At 29.0% G+C, this 14398-nt stretch overlaps 1 protein-coding gene across 1 annotated transcript in view; it reads left to right on the plus strand.

Annotated features, from left to right (window-relative positions):
* The window catches only part of RIMS2 (regulating synaptic membrane exocytosis 2), a 579688-nt gene that overhangs the window by 333247 nt on the left and 232043 nt on the right, over positions 1-14398 (plus strand). The window lies entirely within an intron of this gene.

Genomic DNA, 14398 nt, shown 5'->3' on the forward strand with positions numbered 1-14398 from the left:
GATACCCATTGATCCATCACATTTATTAAAAACATTATGTATATGTGGTTAAGTTTTCTAACTCTATTCCTTTTAATTAGACAAGTTTTCTCTTAGTCAATCTCAAATTGTCTTAATTACTTTAGCTCTATAATAAATTGTGATATCCGGTAATGTAACTAACCCAGCTTTGTTCTTCATCATCAAGATTGTTCAAGAATAATATCTTAATTTTTTGCACTTACAAACAAATAGAGTATCAAATGATGATTTTCCACAAATACCCTCTAGGATCTTGATTCAAATTACATTTATCAATTTGGGGAGAGCTAAAGTCTCTTCCTGGAGTAGGGGAAATTTCAATCCATAAATCTGGTGTATCTCTAAATGATATTTTAATAGGTTTCAATGTATACTTTTTAAAAATTAGACCTATAACTAGGAATTTGATTTAAATTTATTCTGGTATACAGAAATAAAAATTATTATTTATTTGTGTTAAATGAATCCTAATAACTTTTTTCACACACTATTTTAAATTTTGATTTACAATATTATGTCATCTGTGAATAATGACAGTTTTTCCTTTTTCTTTTAAACTGCTATACTTTGCTTTGCTTTTTCTTATTTAATGCTTTGGCTAGGTCCTATAATAAGATGCTGAGTGGAAGTGATATTGTTGAGGAGCAGTTAGCATCTGTTTTGTTCTTCATTCCTTGGGAAAAACTTTAACTTTTTCCCCATTATATTTGATATGTGCTACCCTAAGAGATTCAGGAAGGTGTATTTTATTCCTAGTTTGATGAAAGTTTTTAATCATGAATGGATGGATGTTGAATTGTATCAGCTTTTTCTGTATATATGGATATAACCATATAATATTTCTTTGTCTATTTTAGTGAAAAATGTAGCCTATTTTAGTCAAAAATGTAGCCTATTTTAGTCTATAAATGTTAAAGTAATCTTGCATTCTCAAAATAAACTCAGCTATCTCATGATGCATTATTTTATCTATCTTTGGATTCAGTTTGCTAATTATATGTATAGAATTTTGCATCTACATGAATGAGATTGTCTTTTATTTTCTCCTTTCGGTAACGTCCTTACTGGCTTTTGTTTCAGTGTTCTGTTGGCTTCAGTTCATAAAAATAATTTTAAAATGTCCATGATTTTCTATTTGATATCTTTTATTGTTTTTTTCTTGTAATATTTTTGTCAAGTTTTGGTTTCAGTATTATACTGACCTCATAAATAGTGTTTGGAATTATACCCTAATTTTCTATTGTTTGAAAGACTATGTACATTATTGTTGTTATTCCTTTAAAGGTTTAAAAGTGTTCACCACTTAAGTCATCAGGTTTGGCATTTATTTTTGCATGTAGGTTTTAAATTAAAATTTCCACTTCTCTACTAGATTTAGAACTCCAGAATTTTATACCTTCTTGTGTCACATTTGTTAAGTTGGATTGTTTATGAAATTTGAACATTTCTCTTAGTCTTTAAAAAATATTTTCATAAAATTATTCATAATACTATCTTATTATCTATTTAATGTCTATTAGATGTATAATGATGTCGTTTTCCCCAATACTGGTAATTTGTTCCTTCTCATGTGTTTGTTCTTGGCCAGACTTGCTAATGATGTATCAATTTTACTAGTCTTTTCAAACAGTAAACTTTATATTTTGTTTGTGTTCTAGCTTGCGTGTTTGTTTTCTATTCCATTAATTTCTTTATTATTATTTGTCTCTTTTACTTTGTTTAGGATTAATTTGTTTCTCATTTATTCAGAAGGATACTTAGTTAATATTTAATGTGGTGTTTTCATTTACCTGTGGATTATTTAGTAGTATATTGTTAAATTTACCAACTCTAGGAATTTTCTCATTTTTTTTTAATATTGATTAGCACAGTTCCCCTTTTGTCAGGTATATACCCTGCATAATTTGGAATCTTTAAAATGAGTCATTTTATGGTGGTGTATATAATGAATTTTAGTAAATGTTCTTGAAAAAATGTTTATTTTTTCCAGTACATGCTCTAAATATGTCATATTTGTCAGGCCTATTAATTTTGTTGTTCAAATCTGTTTTTACTGATTTTTTGGTCCAATTTTTTTGTCAGTTACTGAGAGAAATATGTTAAAATCTCCATGTCTGAGTGTTGATTTAACTTTTTAAAATTTTGTCCCTGCTTTATATATTTTGAAGTTATGTTATTAGATGCATGCAAGTCTAGAATTGCTACATTTTTCCTAATAAACTGATAATTTTATCATTACATAATATCTCTCTTTATATCTAGGAACCTTTTTTCCTTAAGACCTACTTTTTTGTCACTACTGCTGCAGCTACTTTTATTGGTTAATATTTTTTGTATGGTATAGTTTTCTCAATCCTTCTACTTTCTACTTCTATGTGTCCTTATATTTAAGGTTTGTCTTTCGAAAACAAACTTTGTAAAGTTGCTGTTCTTGGATCCATTCGGACAAGATTTATATTTTATTAGAGTAGTTCATTTACATTTACATTTTATGTAATTTCTTATAAATTTTTAAAAATATTTTACATAGTATTATATAATTTTGATATGTCTTTTTTCCCCTTGTTTTCTTTTGAAATCCACTTTATTTTTATTACATCAACAAATATTTAGTTACCTGTTATGTTTATGGCTTCGATATTGTGATTGATCCAAAGATACATTGTAGCTAAGTAGCAAGTAAAATGCTTATTCAAAACTTGTATGTGAAGTAATACTCTCCCCCAACAAAAAAGTCATATTTAATGTGACTCTTAGATACCTTTGTTTCTGAAATATCAGTCATTATTCTTTCTTGTTACCTACTCATACCTCTCAACAGAGGTTCTTGGAAACTCTCAAAAAGGAGAACATTCAGAGAAAACTCACTAATTTTTAATCCTTATAGAGCTTTACTGACGTGTCCCAGTGAGCAATGGTTACTTGAAGCCAACTCTACGTATAACAGTTTTTACCGAACTATAGAGAGATCCTAGAAGCTGGGTTCCTATTGTTAGACAAGGCCGTTGTCTAACCATTGTCTCCTTACTGATTCTGAGGAATCTTGACTGTTAGCATAGGTCATCTTCTCTTTCTAACCCTTCTGCACCCTTCTTTCTTTTCTCTCCTCTAGCATCTCACTCATTAACAATACTAGAGTATGGAAAATAGTGTCTGCATCTCACTTTGCTTTCAGCCCTAAAAAGCAAATTTCCATGATTCGAAGAAACACAAAAGTCTTTTAACTTTCTACCTCTTTAAAATGCGGGAGGGAAAATATTAGGTTAATATATATTTTCCAGTGTCTGTGCCATACTTAGTCTTTGGCTCTGTACAGTTTTTTAAAATCATATATAGGAAGGAGAGTTGTAAACATTGAAATTGTAAGCTTATGTGGAGTGCTGTGGTAATTTAGAAGTATGAGAGAATAATACAGGCGCTGGAAAGAATAAATAGGATTACAATAAATGGAAATGAGAAAAGTAAATAGTAAGTTTGGGAGGGTAAAGACATAATATTTAAATTGTATGATGAGGATTAGGAGATTTATCATTTTTAAATAGGATCTGAGGGTAGAAGTCTGAAAGAAACAGCACAGTAACATCTTAACATGATTTATTACCTCTCCTTGATGTACATCCTGAGAAAAAATATGCTTTGAGAGGATGGGTTTCTCTTCATTATGCCATATAAATAAATGCTTACCTTGCTTATAAATGAAACCTCAATATTTTGGAATTAGAAAAAGTTTGACTATGTTTACATAGTCAATATTAAAGAAAGCAAAAAACTGCAATGGAAGAACTAGGTGTGGTGGTGGGTGGGGTGGAGGATGGCTTTTTCCTCTATTTGTCTTGTCTTCTTGCATTTAGATTACAAATTCTTATTAGGCAATGACCATAATGGTCTCTAATTGGTAAATGTCACGATATGTAAATAATTCTCTACCTTCCCTCAAAATTCCTTTCAGCAATTTTTGACATCACAGCTTGGAACAAAATATGTACTTTGTTTCCCATAATTTTTTGCTGCATACCTTCTGATCAGTTTTGTAGTATCAGTTATTTACGTGTGTACTCTATTGATTGTACAAACTTTTATCTTTCATATTATTTTCATCTTTTTTTTCTAGTTTAGAAGGATTGTTGTGACTTTCTCTCTTCTTTGGTTATTTTCATTGTCTTTATATTTTAGATAATGCAATTCTTCATTATTGCTACTTTCAGTTTTCTTTTACTTTGTGATATAATGAGATTTCTTGATATTTTGAAGTATTATTAGTATTTTTACTTTCAGTTTATCTTTACAACTTTGACTAGCATCATTATTTCCAATTATAGTAGATTTTAATTTTAATATGAGTATGGTCAATAATTTTATCCACCAGTATGCTGGAACTAGAGCCAAGTGTGTACATCTCTTTCTTTACATTTAGTGACACTGGTAGCTTAAAATGTTTATATGGGAGTATTTACCTTATGGAAATGAGCAAATTTTAGAAATTAAAGCTTGTTTCCCTCATAGAGATAGTTGTTAAACTCTTACTAGCACCCCACTGCCTCATATTAAGGTATACAAAAATTAATTTAACAAAAATTTAAATGTAAATGTAACAAAATTTAAATGTAAAAAGCTAAAATGTTAAAGGGTTAGAAAACAAATGATTATTTAGTCAAGCTCTGTATGAAACCAGTGGAAAGACACTCAGAAAAGAGTATTTATAGAATATATAATGGCTATATTTAACTTATTTTAAATGAAACCATTAAGGTAAGTTTGCAAACTGATGGTTAGAGATAGTAAGTGTTGATCAAATGTTGATTTTTTTTTAAATCCTAGTTTAATCTAGTTGATTCAGTTTATCTTTATGAAAATATCTTGGATAAAATATTATAATACTTATAAAATTATTAAACTATTATGTTTTCTAACTTTTGAAATTTTATACTTATGTCCTTGAGAAATTTTTATGTGGTGGCCAGAATAAAGTTTTTTTTTTTTTCCCTAGAAATACTCTATTTAATTTCTCCACTGTGTAGTTAACCGATGGGACAAATCAATTATGTAAAATAATGACAAACATACTACCTCTCTGTTAAGTTCAGAACTTTAAAATATTTAATCGAACATTAAGAACTAAGCTTCTATATAACTCATAAACCTATTATTTTATTTGCCTGTGATTTATTTTCTTTTGTCAAACAACTTAGATGTGTCAGGATAGATATTTACATTTTTAACTACTGATGGCATCTTTTTAACTACTTTGGTATTTTTGCTGCAAAATGATTTATGCATTTCTTTAAATTTCCAATGTATAGTCAGATGATAATTTACTCATCTTTTAATATGATAACAATTTATTAATATTTTGGTATGTTTAAAACTATAAATATTTATACATAGAAAAATCTAATTTATATTCTGCTTACTTGAGATGATTTCTACATATGTATTTTTTATTAAACAAGAAAATTAACTTGTTTCCAGAAAATTTTTAAAATTTTCTCTTCCAAGAAGAAATTAATTTTAAAATATACTTTTTTCCAAAAATAGATATTCCAAAGTTAATATTTTTTTCCTAAAATTCCTTTGATTTAAATTCATTAGTTGCTTCTTGCATGCTAAATTTCTGTGTAACAATTATCTCTTACATTATATGGTATGTTATATAACCATATATTATGTACTTGATAACCATTAGTATGTTGGGCAGGTCCGTTATTAATTTTTTATTTTATGTACCTTCTCTTACTAATTTGTACTTCTCTATTAGACTATCATTATTTCATTTAATTGAAATTTCTACTAACAGTTTATAATTTGAATTTTTTACTAATTTGGATATGATGTATCTTATTTTATTCTGAATTAGTAGGGCCTTTTTTACTTTAAAATAATAATGCTAAACCATGGTTTATACTATAAAGCAGAAATTAGATTTCAGTATTTCTCTTACATGTAAAGATTTTTATATGTATTTTTGACATTATTTAAACATTTTTTTTTCCAAATAAAGCCTTATGTTCATATAATTCAGGTAAATTTAGCATGCGTAATGTTTAATGCATGTATTCATATGCACATTTTAATTGGTTTTGTTGTTATGTCCTTTGTCTGACTATTGTGCATATGTTAAATTCCTAAACAAAATGTCAGTAGCTACCCTTTTCTGCCTATAGAACTTTTCCAGTATTTTCATGTTTATGTTTTTATTTTTTTGGTATTAAAAACCATTTGTTAAAATATAGTGACATCATTTTAGTGTGTCTAATATCATTTTCTTTAGTATGTTACTATTTTATCAGTGGAGTATGGTTTAGGATATACTGTGTTACTGTGTGAACTATTTCAGAAAATTTGAATTTATGCGGATACAATTTGCAATGTTTTTGACTTATGGAGGAGTATGGTTAAAAATTCTAAATATATTGAATTAAAACATAATTAAAACTACTGTTTTAAAACAAATGTTTGCTGTAGTTTTCATCATTTTAGCCATTTTGTCATATCTTTGAAGGAAAATTTAATAGATTTAGTTTAATTACTCTAATATATTATGATTTTTTAAATTCACAAATGCACAGAGTATATGTCAGGATATTTTAAATTGATGTTAATTTTTTTAACTAAACACTGGAACTTTCCTTGGTTTTAATAATTTTAATTGGAAAATATTTTTAAATATATTTAGCCTAATGAGCTTCTGTGTTTTTAAAATTCATATTCTTGAGTAAGATTAGGAAGTAATTACAAAAAGCCTCAGGAATGGCATACTAAAGTTTCATATCTACTTACAACCAAGGCGGAATGAGAGGGACTGGACTTAACCTCCTAACTCAAACAACAAAAATGGACAAGTAAATGAAACAGTTGTTTGAATAACACTGAGTATCAGGCAACTAAGGATAGTAGTTACTAAGAGAAGGGAAACAAATGAGTTGAACTCTTAAATTGCCTTCACCTACCACTTTAAGAGAGTTTCCTGCAAACAGCATAGGAGAAGAGAATCCAGATGTCGCCTTTGTGGACTCCCTGAGTTAAGGAGATGGAGCTGACAGTTCAGGGAGACCAAAGTGACTAGAATTCACAGAACAGGCTAGTGAAAGGGGAGAATTATACAGAGGGAGCACTGCAAAGATCTACAGAGGGTCCTTGTCAAGTGCTAGCCAAATATTAGTCATTTTTTGAATGGAGCAATCTACCCATGTCTGGAAAAAAAAACACCCAAAAGAATTAGAGATAGTAGTAGTACCTACTTAACAATAGTGATTTTTTTAGTGAGCTTGGAAAACATTAAGTTCCTAGGGATATATACTAGCCACTAACTTTTTGAAAAGGAAATTAAGAAAATGTTTTCATTCACAATAGAATAAAAATTTTAAAATACTTTTGATTAAATTTCAAAAAAAGTACAAACTTGTATACTATAGAAATCACAAAACATTGCTGAAGGAAATTAAAGGACAATCTAAAAAATTGAGAGATATTTCATATTCATTAATTGGGAGACAGTGTTATTAAGATAGGAATTCTCTCCCAAATTGGTCTATGGATTCAGAGTATTACCTATCAAAATCTAAGCAGAATTTTTCGCTGAAATTAATTAGCTGATCTTAAAATTTATATGAAAATGCATAGGATCCAGAACAGCAAAAAAGGTAACAAATTCAAAGACTTAAAAATGTCTGATTTCAAAACTTAGTATAATGCTACAGTAATTACAATATTGTGGTACTGGCATAATGATAGACCTATAAACAAATAGAACCTGATTCAGAATTCAAAAGTAAACCCTTCTATTTATGGTCACTTGATTTTAACTGTGATATAAGGCAAACCAATGGGTAAAGAATCAATCATCTTTTTTATTTAATAGTGTTGGAACAATTGAATATCCACATGCAGTAAGATTAATTTAGACCCTGCCCCCAAAAGTAATTTAAAATGGATCATAGGCTTAACTGTAAGCAAAGACTAAAATCTTAGAAGACAATATACCAAAAAATTTTCATTACCTTGAATTAGAAAGAGGTTTCTTTAATACAACACCAAAAGCACAATCAATAAAAGAACAAGGTGATAAATTAGACATTATCAAAATTTAAAATGTTTGTGTTTCAGGATACCGTTGAAAAGATAAAAAGATGAGCCACAGACTGGGAGAAAATATTTTCAAATCATATATTTGACAAAGGACTTACATCTACAGCAGCGTTATTCATAAAGGTCAAAAAATAGATATAATCCAAATATCTATCAGCTGGTAAATGGATAAATAAACACAGTAGGTTACTATAATAGAGACAAAGTATTGATATGTGTTATAGTGTGGTCGAACCTCAAAAATATTATGCTGAAAAAGTGCAAGATACAATGGCCATGTGTGTGATTCTATTTATATATCGTGTACAGAAAAGACAAATCTGTAGTGAAAGATTAGATTAGTAATGGTCCGGTTGGGGATAGGAATAGGAGTGACTGCAAATAGATGTGAAGACTCTTTTGGAGATGATAGATATGTTCTAAAATTGGATTGTGATGATGTTTACACAACTCTTAAAATTTATGAAAAATTATTGAATTGGACACTAAAATTTGTTCTAAATTATATCTCAATTTAAAAAATACAGTGATAAAACTACAGAAGAAATAGAAAGAACCTCAATTACAGTAAGATTTTAATACTCTTCTCTTAAATATTCATAGAATAAGTAGACAGAAAATTAGTAATGTGGTAGAATACTTGAACAACACTGTCAATAAACTTGACCTAATTAACATTTATAAAGCATTATAACAGCAACATATACATTCTTTTCAAGTACATTCAGAACATTTACTAGGATAGACCACATCCTGGCCAAATAAGTCTCAAGAAATTTAAAAGTATTCAAGCCATACAAAGTATATTATCTGACTGCAATAGAATTAAATTAGAAATCAATAACAGAAAATCTCTTGAAAATCTTCAAGTATTTAGAAACTAAATAACGCACTTTAAATAACCATGGGTCAAAGAAGTCAAAACGGAAATTAAAATTTATTTTGAACTGAATGAAATGAAAACACAGCATATCAAAATTCATGGGATGCACTAAACAGAACTTAGGAGGAAATTAATAGCACTGACCGCACATATTACCAGAAAGAAAGTCTCAAATAAATAACCTATTTTCAACTTACAAAATACAAAAAAGACAGCAAATTATGCCTAAACTAAACAGAGGAAAGGGAATAATGAATGAAAGAGCAGAAATCAATGAAATAAAAACAAAAGCAATCATGGAAATTAAATGAAACCAAAGATTGAATCTGAGATCAATAAAATTGATGAATTTTTAGGAATAATGATCAACAAAAAAAGAGAGGACAGGAATTACCAATATCAGGAAATGGATAGCTGATATCTCTACAAATTCTACAGATATTAAAAGGAAAGTAAAGATAAATTATGTATAACTTTATGCTGATACATTTAAGATGAAATATAAAATTTCCTTGAAAGACAGAAACGAGAGGCTCACTAAAGGATATACTTGAATAGCCCAATATTTATTTAAGAAATTGAATGTGTAATTAAAACTTCCCCACAAAGAAAATTGAAGACCCAGATGACTTCACCAGTGAGGTCTACAAACATTTAAGGAAAGTATAATAACTACATAATGACTACACACTCTTCCAGAAAATTATAAAGTTGGGAATATTTCCCAAGTCATTTTATGACACAAGCATTATCCTGATACCAACACCTGACAAAGATAGTAAAAGAAAGAAAAATACAGACCTTATAAAAATTTTAGCCAATTTAGCAAATTGTATTCTACAGTACATAAAAAGAGTAATAAAATGTGACCAATTGCTGTGTATCCCAGAAATGCAGTTTAAAATTTGAAAATTAATGTAATGTTATTCACCATATTAAATTAAAATGGAAAAAAATCATTATCTCAAGAGATTCTGAAAAAGCATTTGGCAAAATCCAGGTAAATCAACAAACTCTGAATGAACTAAATGATATTCTGTGCATACACAAACAAATGCTCATAGATAATCCTTTTTTAAAAATATATTGTCATTATACTATTTTTAGTATACCATGCACTCTTTTAGTTTTTATCTCTATTCTTTAATAGTTACTACTGAAATTATAACATGCTCACTTAAGGAAATAACATTATTTAACAACTCTTATCTTTTTCCCTAAACCATATAAAAAATTTAAAATCTGACTCACACCATCACCCCTACCATTTGACATATTACTACCAGAAATTTATCCTTGCCCCCAAATTAGTAATCATTATAATTATTGTCATTTTGTTCATTTGAGCTATATATAAAATTCTAGAATGCCTTTTATTTTCTCTCATCCTGACCATGTTATTTCAATAATATTTGGCTTTCGACTTTGCAGAAAAATCTCTCCATTTATTTAAATTTTCTTTAGTTTGTTAGCAGTTACTATGAGTTGAATTGTATACATCAATTTTCAAAATATACATTGAAGTCCTAACCCCCCCCCAGTACCTTGGGATGTGACCTTATTGAAAATAGAGTCTCGACAGAGGTAATCAAGTTTTCATTTTTGAGATCACTAGGGTGAGCCCTAATCCAATATGACTGGTGTTCTTATAAAAAGTGGAAATTTGAGCACAGATAGATATGCACAGAGGGAAGATAATATGAAGATATTCAGAGAGAAGATGGCCATATGTCTGGAGTGATGCTATCTATGAGTGAAAGAATGCTAAGAATTGCTGCAAACACCAGAAGATAGAAGAGACAAGGAAAGATTCTTTTCTAGAGTCATCAGAAAGAGTATGGTGCTGCTGACATCTTGATTTTGAACATCTACCCTCCAGCATGTGAGACGATAAATTTCTTTTAAGCTACCCTGTTTTTGATACTGTGTTACAGTAGCCCTAGGATACTAATACAGCATTGTTTTGTGGTTTGGGGTCTATATGTTTTACACATTTTTTGTTGTATGTATTCCTAAGTATTTCACATGTTTGGATATTCTTGTAAATGATAGTGGTTTTGAAATTAATTTTCCAATTGTTCATTGCTGTTCTCTAAGAAATATAATTCCTTTTTATATGTTTACTGTGTAGCCTGCAGTTTGCTAAATTGACTTGTTAGTCTGAAGTTTTTTGTAGCTTTCTTAGGATTTTTAATTTACATGGTCATGTTACTTCTTGCTTTCTAATTTGTGTATCTTTCATTTATTTTCCTTGTATTTTCTGTCATGCACGTATGGTGTCGAATAGAAGGGGTTGGAGTAGACATTCTTGGCTTATTCTTTGTCTTGGGGGAAAGCATTCTATATTTCCTAATTAAGTTTATTATTAGCTATGAGTTTTTTATAGATGCCCTTTATAAATTTGAGGAAGCTTTCTTATTACTGGTTTGCCGAGACATTTTATCATAAATGAGAGTTAAACTTTTTCAAGGGATTTTTCTACATCTTTTGAAATAATTTTAAATTTCCTGCATAAATGAAATTACTTCAATATACATAAAGTAACTAAAGAGAAAAATCAACAAATTTACCACAGTGAAGGAGATTCCAATATAATTCTTTCTCAGTCACTGCTAAGTCAAGCAAACAAAACTTTGGGGAAGATACAAAAGAATAAGCTACACAATTAATGAGTTGAATCTCATAGTCAAATAAAGACCTCTGTACCTAACAATTCATATTCTTTCATTATATCTATGAAACATTTGTAAAAATTATTAATATGCTATTAATAATTTATTTTTGAAAAATTTCAAAAAATTAGCATAATATAGTCTGTTTTCTTCAACTCGAGTGTTACTATGTCAGTTTTTTTAAAAGATAAATTACACAAACATTTGAAAGTTTTAAGAAGACACATACTCTAGTTAGCATTTTTGAAAAGATTCATTATCTGTGCAGTTGTCATGCATTCATTCAGTGTTGTCTTATATTAATGATGTATGGTAAATATCTTATAAACCTAAGAAGAAAAAGTTAAAAGACTTAGGACTTAGTGCAGTATTTAAATAGAGACATAATCGATACATCAGAAAATCAACATATAATATAAAATTATGAATATTTTAGTAAAGACTTCAAAAACTTAGATGAAGTGAAAAATTTTTATAAAAATGTAACAATGCACCTTGAGTCAATATGTCATACTACACATACTTAAAAACAGAATAAGTAACTTTAATTTTAAACCATAAGGTTAGTATAAGAAAGGGAACTTAACAGGCCAGAATCACTTGTAAATGCAGCTGCAAAATCCTTAATGAAATATCACTGAATTTATGAAATGTAACTTCAGCAGATATTATTTTTAATGGAGAAATATTAGAAAAATTCTATTTAAAATCAGAATTTAAAAAGGAATATAAATTTTCTCTACTTATTTTCAGCAAACATTGTGTTATCAGCACAGAAAGACAAGAAAAAGAAAAAGGGCATTATGATTAGGAAGAAAGATTGTCTGCATAGAAAAATCGAAATTAAACCACAATAAATTTATTAGAAGTATAAAAAGAGAGAGACTTTAACAAGGTGGTAAGTTAACATTATTTTAAATAAAATTATATATCTGTATATGAGCAATTAGGTTAGAAAACAGTTTTAACAGTATTTCTTATAGAATTGAAATTATAGGATACAAAGGATAAATCCAACAAATGTGGAAAGTTTGAGGGGCCAAAATGAGAGATTGCCATGTTCATGGCTAATAATAAAAGTGCTATAATATGCCGAAATTCCCTAAATTGATATATTGATTCAAAGAAGTTCAAAATCCCAATAGGATCTTTTTGTGCAATTTGATAACCTAATCTAAAATTGATATGGAAGAACAAAGAAGAAAGATCCAAAATATGATAGATTCGCTTTTCAAACATAATGTTATAATGACAAAGACAGCGACTTACTGGTTTATGGATAAACAGCCCGTACAAGAAAAAAAAAGATAGAGCACCAAACAGATGCTAGCAAATAAGATACATTTAGGTATGACAGAGGTGACATGCAGATCATTGGGGAAAGGTGGAAATATTAAAGAATGCTGAAATATGTTATCCATGTAAAAAAGCAGTTACATTGTTTCTCATACCATACATTAACTCGTTTTCAAGATGGATGAAGATGTAAATGCTAAAAGCAAAATTTAAACTTTCAAAAGAAAATAGAATATCTCTCCTCATAAGTTCAGGAAAATATTCTTAAACAGGACACCGAACACTGCTTTTAGAAGAGAAGATCAGTACATTCAAGGACATTAAACTCAAGTTCTTGAATTCATCATAATGTGATAAAAGATCCAAATAGAAATTAATTGCAATATATATAACCTCCATAGAATTAATAGCAAAATAGATCAAGACTTCCATTTTGGAAAGTAATCAAAAATTTGGAAGGAAGAAACATTTACAAACATTTACAAACCAAATATACTCCTTACCCTCATACCCCATGCACAAACACACAAGACCACTCACAAAGACTGATAAAAATGAACTTAATTTTTTGCAGATGTCATTATCTTACACCAGTGGTAGATCCGATTCTTGACCAATACCAAAAGCATGTAATATTTATGCTCTGTAGTGTACCTGGCATATTAAACTAATCATTATCCTGTTCTTAAGCATTTACAAGGTGAAACCTCGTTACAAGCTGAGTAACAATTCTTAATCTCTCAATAGCTTCATCCATTATCCCTCCTCTCTCCCCAGTCTGTTTAGAATATACGTCCTAATTCTATAAACCCTTATATGCCTAGTCCGTTGGGATGTTGTTAGATAATTGTATTTTCCATATCAATTGGGGCTATAACAGCCTCAGATTTCATTGGGTCTAAAGTTTTATGAGATAAGGATTTTGAAGGAAAATAGTGAGCTCATTCAGTGGGACTACATGATCAAAGCAAATAGTTTTCTTCTGCCTTACCACTGAGAGAAAAAAAAATAACGCAGTTTCTGGCAACAAAGACTCTCCCTCTCTCAAGAGGGCAGGGATTAAAACAAACAAACAAAGAAAATTGCATAGAGTATTTCTAATATTGTAGGGGCATTCATAGAATGTTTAAATATTGCTACTTTAGGCACCTTACACAATGAGAGCTTTCAGTGTTTTATCAATCTATAGGAAAGCATTTATTTTCTGATAACTGAGTTTAGTCTGTTTAAGGTATAACATGTAAGTAGACAAAGGAAGTCATTTTTTGAAATAGCAACACTTCATTTGTCATCATTTTCTGATACTAAAGAAGGGAAAATGCTTTAATAAAGGATTCTATTGTGTAGAATGTGCCTATTGCTAAGACACGTAGAGAAAAGATATATTAAAACACGAATTATAGCTTGTTTGTTTGTATGTGATATATTTCATAATTAAGTG

The sequence above is a fragment of the Pteropus vampyrus genome, unplaced genomic scaffold, assembly GCF_000151845.1.
Source record: "Pteropus vampyrus isolate Shadow unplaced genomic scaffold, Pvam_2.0 Scaffold222, whole genome shotgun sequence".
Taxonomy (NCBI): Eukaryota; Metazoa; Chordata; class Mammalia; order Chiroptera; family Pteropodidae; genus Pteropus; species Pteropus vampyrus.